This window comes from Rutidosis leptorrhynchoides, chromosome 3 (genome assembly GCF_046630445.1).
Source record: "Rutidosis leptorrhynchoides isolate AG116_Rl617_1_P2 chromosome 3, CSIRO_AGI_Rlap_v1, whole genome shotgun sequence".
In the NCBI taxonomy this organism is placed as follows: Eukaryota; Viridiplantae; Streptophyta; class Magnoliopsida; order Asterales; family Asteraceae; genus Rutidosis; species Rutidosis leptorrhynchoides.
Window position 1 is genome coordinate 162,676,429 of NC_092335.1, and position 8,727 is coordinate 162,685,155.

An 8,727-nucleotide genomic window follows, 5' to 3' on the forward strand; every position below is an offset into this window, starting at 1 on the left:
TCATCTCCTGTCATGTGGTTGCTGCACCCACTGTCGATCAACCAAGTATCGTCCCTCTGTTTATTTGCGACATGGCAGGCATAGAATAGCTGATTTTTGTTCTCCGGTATATCTTCACTTTCTTCTGTGAAGTTAGCTCGATAATTTTGTTTTAAACGGCAATCTTTTTCTAGATGCCCAAATCTTTTGCAGTTATTGCATTGTGGCTTTCCTTTGTGAAAATAATCTTTCTCCAAGTGGTTTGTCCTTTTGCAAATACCACATGGAGGATAGGTTTTTCTTCTCGGATCGAACCCGGTTCTGGGTTTTTCTCCTCCTCTCGAATTTTCTTCAAGATTTCTTTTCCCCTCATTGTTTGATTTTTGAGACCGTAATTTGAGTTTAGACTGAAAGGCACTTTCAAGTGAGTTTTCACTACGCCGACTCAGTCTAGTCTCATATGCTTCAAGAGAGCCAATTAATTCTGGTACCGACAGAGTCTCGTTGTCTTTCGACTCTTCGATAGCAGTAATGACATGATCGTATTTTTCGGTCATACTGATAAGTATCTTTTCTACGATCCTTTTGTTAGTTATATTATCTCCATAGGCTCTCATTTGATTTACTATTTCTTTGATTCTAGAATAGTAATCTTTAACGGTCTCGGTCTCTTTCATATTTAAATTTTCAAAATCTCGTCGTAGAGTTAGTAGTTTGACTGATCTCACCTTTGCATTTCCTTGAAATTCTTCTTGAAGGATTTTCCAAGCCTCTTTGGCTGTCGTAGCTCCCATGATTCGTGAAAAGATAGACGGTGTCAAGGCTTGTTGAATATAGCCTAGAGCAGCAGCATTTCTTACAACATTTTTGTTGTATTTTTCTTGTTCTTCCGCGGGCAGAGTTTCGACTTCTTTTGAAGTTGTAAACCCGACTTCGACAATATCCCACAAGCTTTGTGCTTGAAAATATGTCTTCTTTCGGATACTCCAAAAATCATAGTTGTTGCCATCAAGATGGGGACGGAAATATTGTATGCACCAACGGTAGTCATGGTGTACTTGAATGAACGCCCAAACACGGCTGTTGATACCACTTGTTAGAATAGTAATAGATTTTGATTTATAAAAGTGATGATTAGTTGTATATTAGATGTATTGAATTAGTGATGATATTGAATTTTGATGTAAAGAGGAGATGGTTTGTAATTAGAAGAGATTGGATGGATGACTTGTATAAGACTTTTTTATTGATTGAAGTTTCTTGAGTACATTTGCCTATTTATAGGCCTCAATGTCGGTTACTATATATCTAGTAACTTATGATATTTTTGACTAACCATATTTCTAGTCAATTCTACCACATGCTCCTAAATATCTAGTTACTAAATATCTATTAGTTATCTAATTAATTCTAGATAACTCTAGAAATACATTAGTAATTTTAACAATAACTTATCTTTTACTATCTGAAGATCTATTTGTGGTTAAAGAAATATTCTAACTTTACATGAACAGGTTGGCAAATGCATATTTGTATTGGTGTTACTGAGGCAAGTGTGATGAGAAAGTGTATTGTGTTGCCATAACTAGTTAAATGACCCGTGAAATCACGGGTTTCTTTAAGACTTCAAGAGAAAGCATACATATACAAATGATATAATCGTGCAATGAATCCAGCAGTTTGACTTTACAAAAATGTAGAACTATTAAATTCCTCAAGTAGTAAAACGGATATTTTTAATCTCTCGTCATTACATTCCTCATTATCACGAGTGAAGTAATTGTTTGGAATGGTGATGGAAATAGAACCCATGACACTGTAAGTATTGGGAAGTCGCATTTGTTGGAAGAGTGTAATCTAATTAAAACTTGGATATCTAATTAAAGAACATTTTCATGTAATATATTTAAGTAGTATACCTCTTAGTCTTAGAATCAAACATCACCTAGAAACATAAAACTTTTCAAGGATTCAATTAACATATGCCTTAGTTAAGCCTGTAAAGAAAAAGAAACATCATCATCAAATGAGTCATCCCATCTTAAGCATAGGCATGTGAGAACCTATAATATAGAGAAAAAAACATGAGAATCTGTTCTTTCAAATATTGAGAATTACATACCCATAATGATTGTCGTGTTCAGTTATTTACAATCAACAAATCCATCATATGGTACTATTATTTCAATTTCAATACTTCATAATTCATACTCCGTATGTTGTATTGAAACAAAATGCTACAACTAATTTAAATAGGTTGTAACCGTAACAGTGAATATCAAGAATGTACTCCGTATTAGTTATACGTCTTGAATCAGTTCAATATATTCAATATATAGAATATTAGATTATATAAAACACCTCACCATCAGATTTGGAATTTCACTAATCTTCCACCACCATATAATAAGTTACAACAAAATTAACAAAATAAATTATGAAAACAATTTCTTCATAAACAAACTAAAGGTTTTCTTAAAACAAAACAATAGTTGATCAGGTTCTTAACAAAGATAAAACAACATTAAATTCAAGTATTAGTTTAACATAAATTGATATTCATATCATGTTCATACCAATAAGTTACAATCCAACCCTAGTTAAGTAACATCAATACACGCAACATACATTAGAGACCCTAATACATCATATTTTTCTTAGATTTAATGTCCAAGTTACATAGTCAACTAACATAAAGGAAATCCGTCTGTCATTATTTCATCAAACACATAGTGTGCCTTCATGATGATACATATCTTTTGACCAACTTAATAATGTAATAATCTTTTTAACACATAGATGAACCAACGTGTATTATATAGCAAGTATGAAAAATGTGATAAGTTTGATAATAAGAAAGAAAACAAAACCTGTTTTAGAAGATACATAAGCAAGCAAGCAATACATTCTTTCTTCATCCAATATTTCTCCCTGCACCAAGACCAATCATAATACAGTATCACTTATCACTTATTTAACAAAAAAGAAGAAAGTGGTGTCCCAATCCATCTCAGTAACTTCCACCCTTCACTCCTTTTAGGGTTTAACTTCCACCATCTGTAAATCTCATCCATACCTCTGAAACGATTAGATTACTTTTGCCATCATAACTAAGATATAAGTAATTACCAAACAATAATTGAAACAGACATACTACCAGTCCATGGTTTCCATCCATGAACTTTGTCCTCAAAATTGCAAGTTATGAGCCTATAAAAAAATCTGAGAAACGTAGGTTTGTTTATAAAGCATATTTGACCCAAATGGCCAAATGTAACTTTCTGAAAAAATGACTATTTGCAGCTGACCCATTTAATTCATAATGTAAATTGGACCCAAATGATCAATTGAAGTGACAGATGGTCATCTTCATATGTGCTCATTTGCCAACTTGATTGAGATCTGGATGATCAGTATTCAATAGATAAGAGTCAATAAAAATAACCTTTTAGATAAACTACAAAAGATATTAAAATGTAATACCAATATACCAATAACTATAGTTAGTCAACTATAAAAGATATGCTTTGTTAAATAGTAACTGTAACTTGCGAACTCAACGAAAGCCACCACTATCAAACGTTACTTTTAACCACAAACTCAAATATGTCAAATATCAAATATGTCAAGTCATATTGCAATGTAATACAAATAATCCAAATATTAGATGTACCTTGCTTCTTGTAGCTTGAAATCGATAGATTTCTCTTCAACATCATTTTCCACAAGTACACGAAAGGGCTACATTCTGACTAACCTTCCGACAACATCTACCTAAATTCAGAGTAATGATCATAAGTAAACAGTCTAAATTGTGATTCTAACACACATTTTTTTAATGTTATAAAACCAATTTAACAGGTCCAAAAACCAGTTAGAACAGTGACTATTCAGTATGTAAAACACAATTTAGATGACCATTTATACCATTAAATGTGAACAGTAGGACTTAGCAAAGAAATCATCAGTCGTCACTCATCATTCTTAAACCATATCACCAAATATTTTACATACTTGACAAAAAGAGTGTTTATGGTCAACCCAACCGGTGCATTTTCAACTGAATTTTCAACTGAACAAAATTACCCGATTTGACCTGTTACCAACTCGCTCTAGTGACAATTCAGCCACCTCTAATAATTTAGAATGATCATTTAAATGGTGGAAACATAAATAAGAAAGTCACGTCAAAAAGGTTAAAAAGGGCAGGCTTAAAAACGAAAGCTTGAAGCGTTGTTGCTTGTGATAAGCTTCTTGGGTACTCATCCAATAGCCAACCTTTTTCAGAAGAATCGGGTTTTGATAAACGATCCTTCACCGTCTATATATGCATACAAAATATCACTCAAAAGATCAAAGAATTTAGCAAAAACTTACAGAACCTTACCATGAAGTTAACAGAGTGCAAACCTACAATCAAATGACAAAATGTATCATTTTGTGGTTTCACTCTATTCTATAAATTTATGTTGCTACTAACCTTATGAATGCAACATTTGTAAAAGTAATGCAACATTTATGAAATTATGCTGATGTTAACCTTATGAATGCAACATTTGTAAAATTATGTTGCTATTAACCTTATGGATGCAGCACTTATAAATTCTTAATCTTCGGATTCACATAATCACAGTCAAGATTTATAATTATATCCACAAGCCTAAACTTTTAATTTTATATATACATTTAACATTTTTATTATGGTAAAAATGTAAACCTGCACATGGAATGAGCAAGTACCAGTATCGAAAGTAAATTTTTCTCAATAACCAAAATCATGATATTCACAAATGAAATCAAAAGTTTTTTTAGTATTAGAAGCTAGGTACATGAAATAATAACATCATTGCAAAATATTTACCTACATATATGATAATGGTGCTCCTTTAGTACCTTCATGATCCAGAATCCGATAACATGTTGTTACTTAGTTACTTGTCATAAACGTTTAAAAATACTAATGTCAACAACTAACTCTATGGTGAAGTTCATGACGAATCTTTCACATTTCATTCTACACGTCATAAAATCTAATCATAATATGAAGATGACCACCTGTAAAATTAAGCAAATCCCATCGAGTCATTTTATCAAACACTTGGTGTGCATTATAAATACAAATCAATCAGATTTTCACACCCCTAAAACACTTAGTGAAACACCAGACTATGCACCACTGAGGTTACCCATTTCAATATTCCTGTTTAACAACTTGCACCAAAATTTACATCAACACCACACAAATAACATTGAAAATGAAAAACTTCAATAAAAATAAACCGTAAAAAATAAATGAACCATAAACTTACTAAATCGTAGTTAAAACCCACAATGACCGAATCCAGTGCCAAATTCTTTAATAGAACATATAATCTTAACAATATAACCTCAACTAATCAACAACCAATATTTAGCAAAGCAATACAAAAACCAATGATAAGTAAATCATAATAATCATCAAGAGTACCTCGTTGGCTTTTCATCCCCAGTTATGAATTTATTACAGGGGTAATCGGTTTAATATTAATGTTTCAGTCGACTTTATTAGTTCTACAAGATGTGTGCCCCTGATTGTTAGTCACTGGATGTATGCGTTAATTCCTCAACATCTGGATGCAGATCGATAAACTAAAATTCCTAAAGTAACAACATCAAGCAAAAAACCCCTAAAAATTCAAATCAATAGAAGGCATATCAGATTAAAAACCAAGAATATAGGATCCAAGGTAAGGTTTTCATGTAAAGTTCTAATCACAATCACAATCACAAAATTTAAACCTAAAATATTGTTGAACAAAGTAATTGTTTAAAGAAAGATGAAACATTAAATAAAAATCAGAAATTAAAATTGAAACGTTACATGTTGAATCTAATTGTCACGGAAACGATAGTAGTAGCAGCAGCGGCAGCGATGACGGTGGTAACATCAGCGGAAACGATGGTGGTAAGTGCAGCAGCATCAGCGGCAATGGTGATGGTGGTTGATGAAAGATGCAGAAGGTAGAGATCTGTAGTGTTTTTTTGTAGGGTTTAAGTAAAACTGCAGGGATAGCAGATGGAAGGAGGAAAGACGCGATGAAGGATTTTTTAGGGTTTTGAAAATGGGACGGAATGGGGGCGACGAAGGGTTTGGTGTTTTTTAACGTCGTAATAGTAATTATTATTAATTAATTATAATTTTAGATTAATGACATCAACCTTAGATTTTTTTCTTTTTCTTTTTTATTTTCTTTTAACAAAGGAATTCAGTTATTTATGATGTCATCATTTAAGCATTTTAATATTAACTATAGATTTCGGCTTTCATTAGAAACTCCTGAAAGCGACTTTAATTGTTTTTATTATCGTTAGCAGGTTGCGTTTGAACTATTTGGATCTTTTTGTGACGTTTTTTGTTTAAAGGTAATTTCGTGTTTCATTGTATTTTTTTATTCCTCATGCCTGTTACTGACCAGTGTTTTATTTTTGGCATACCAATAGTGGGCTTTGGTACGGTATATGTATATGTAGACTGTATTTGCAAAGGTTTTTTGTTATAAGAATCTGTAATTTTTTTAGTTGTAGGAGTATCATATTGTTAGGTAGGATTATGGTAAGTAGAAAAAAGCCAGCGAAAGTTGGTGATAAAGAATATGTGAGTAGGGATTAAGGAGTCTGTTAGTGTAGCTAATATTGATTTGGTGTGTTACTCGGTCTCCTCGAGACAAGTGGCTCGAACAACTTCATTGTAGTGTCATAATTATAAGAATTGGCCATCTACGAGCAAGCTGCATCGAACTACTTGTGTCCCCTGTACGGCTAAGAAAACACCAACCAGTCTTGCATTGGATGTTTCTATGTTTGGGTACCTCGCCCATCAAACAGTATATTTTGTTTGAATGTTGTTTTATTGATATTTGCAGTTGCGTGTACTTTTCAAGAGCCTGCACATTTGACTACTTCTGCTATAGCAGAATAACGTTTACAATTACATAAATTTCCCGTTGTGGACCTTACAGAGAACCATCGTAATCGCATACTGTAAGGATATTAGGACCCAAAACAACGCAAGTGATTCAACAAGATCACTCACCGATAGTAATTCTACAAGATTACTAACCCACTTAATGAACGAAAGATTATAAATGCAAGAAATGTAAATCGACACAAGAGATAACGTGGTTATATGCAATCGTTGTGATTGCTTTAGTCTACGGACCAACTAAAGAATGTATTTACTGAATATTTGTGGTGTGTTTACAATGAGTTACAAGAGGGTCTATTTATAGAATGGTTTAAAGAGTAAGCTAAAAACAATTCCTTGAAGCTTCATGGAAGCTACATGTGAATTTCCTCACAACTTCGTGGAAGCTACATGTGAGTTTCCTAACAACTTCGTAGAAGCTACATGTGAGTTTTCTAACAACTTCGTGGAAGCTTCGTGTGAGTTTCCTGGAATCTTCCCTATAATTGTTTAAAGTTCTCCATATCTCCAACAATCTCCCACTTGGAGACTTTGAACAAACCCAACCTTCGTCAACCCAAAATATCAACGATCTAACCAAGAACGTTAAACCACCATTATACCGCCAAACTCCATTTGGGACACGCACACTCAACACATACTTCGGATGAGCAGACCTTCGATACAAGGTCTTCAACACTACTTGTTAGAATTGAAACATTAACTCTCTAATTCTCTAGTTGGGGTCTTCTCTCATCAATTCATTAGAAGACCAATTGAGGTAATGTAAAACCTCAATTTCTCTGTCGTAACAACCTTAGTAAACATATCAGCAGGATTCTTCGTACCAAGGATTTTCTCCAATAATAAAGTACAATCATTTATATGTTGTCGAATAAAATGATACCTTATCTTGATGTGTTTCGTACGACTATGAAACACCGAATTCTTCCCAAGATGTATTGCACTTTGATTATCACAATACAAGACGCAATAGTCTTGTCTTTTACCCAACTCACCTAAGAAGTTCTTCAACCAAACAAGCTCTTTAGAAGCTTCTGCAATAGCCATATATTCGGCCTCGGTAGTTGACAAAGCAACACTCTTTTGTAGTCGAGAGATCCAACTAACCGCCGTGTTTCCTATTGTGAAAACATAACTCGTAGTGCTTTTCCCCGAATCATCACATCCACCCAAATCAGCATCCGCATAACCCCTAAGTATGAGATTGTTTTTGGAGAAACACAATCCCATATTAGAAGTACCTTTCAAATAACGAAGCAACTATTTGACCGCTTCCCAATGCTCTTTCCTCGGATTAGACATATAACGACTTACAACTCCCACTGCTTGAGCAATATCGGGTCTTGTACAAACCATGGCATACATAATACTACCCACGGCCGATGCATATGGAACCTTTTCCATATCCGTTTTGTCTTTTACCGTCTTTGGTGATTGACTTTTTGATAACTTAATCGTGCTACCCAAAGGCATAGAACGAGCCTTTGAATTCTCCATATTAAACCTCTCTACTACTTTCTCAATATATTTGGATTGAGACAAGTATAGAGTACCTTTCACACGATCATGCACAATACTCATGCGGCCAAGTATTTGCCTAGCACCACCAAGATCTTTCATCTCGAATTCACGGGAAAGTAATCCCTTCAACTTGTTAATTTCGGACATGTTGGAACCTGCAAGTAACATGTCATCAACATACAACAATAAGATTATATAAGAAGACTTGAGTTTCTTCAAGTAGCAATAGTGATCCGCTTCACATCTTAAGAAACCAATCT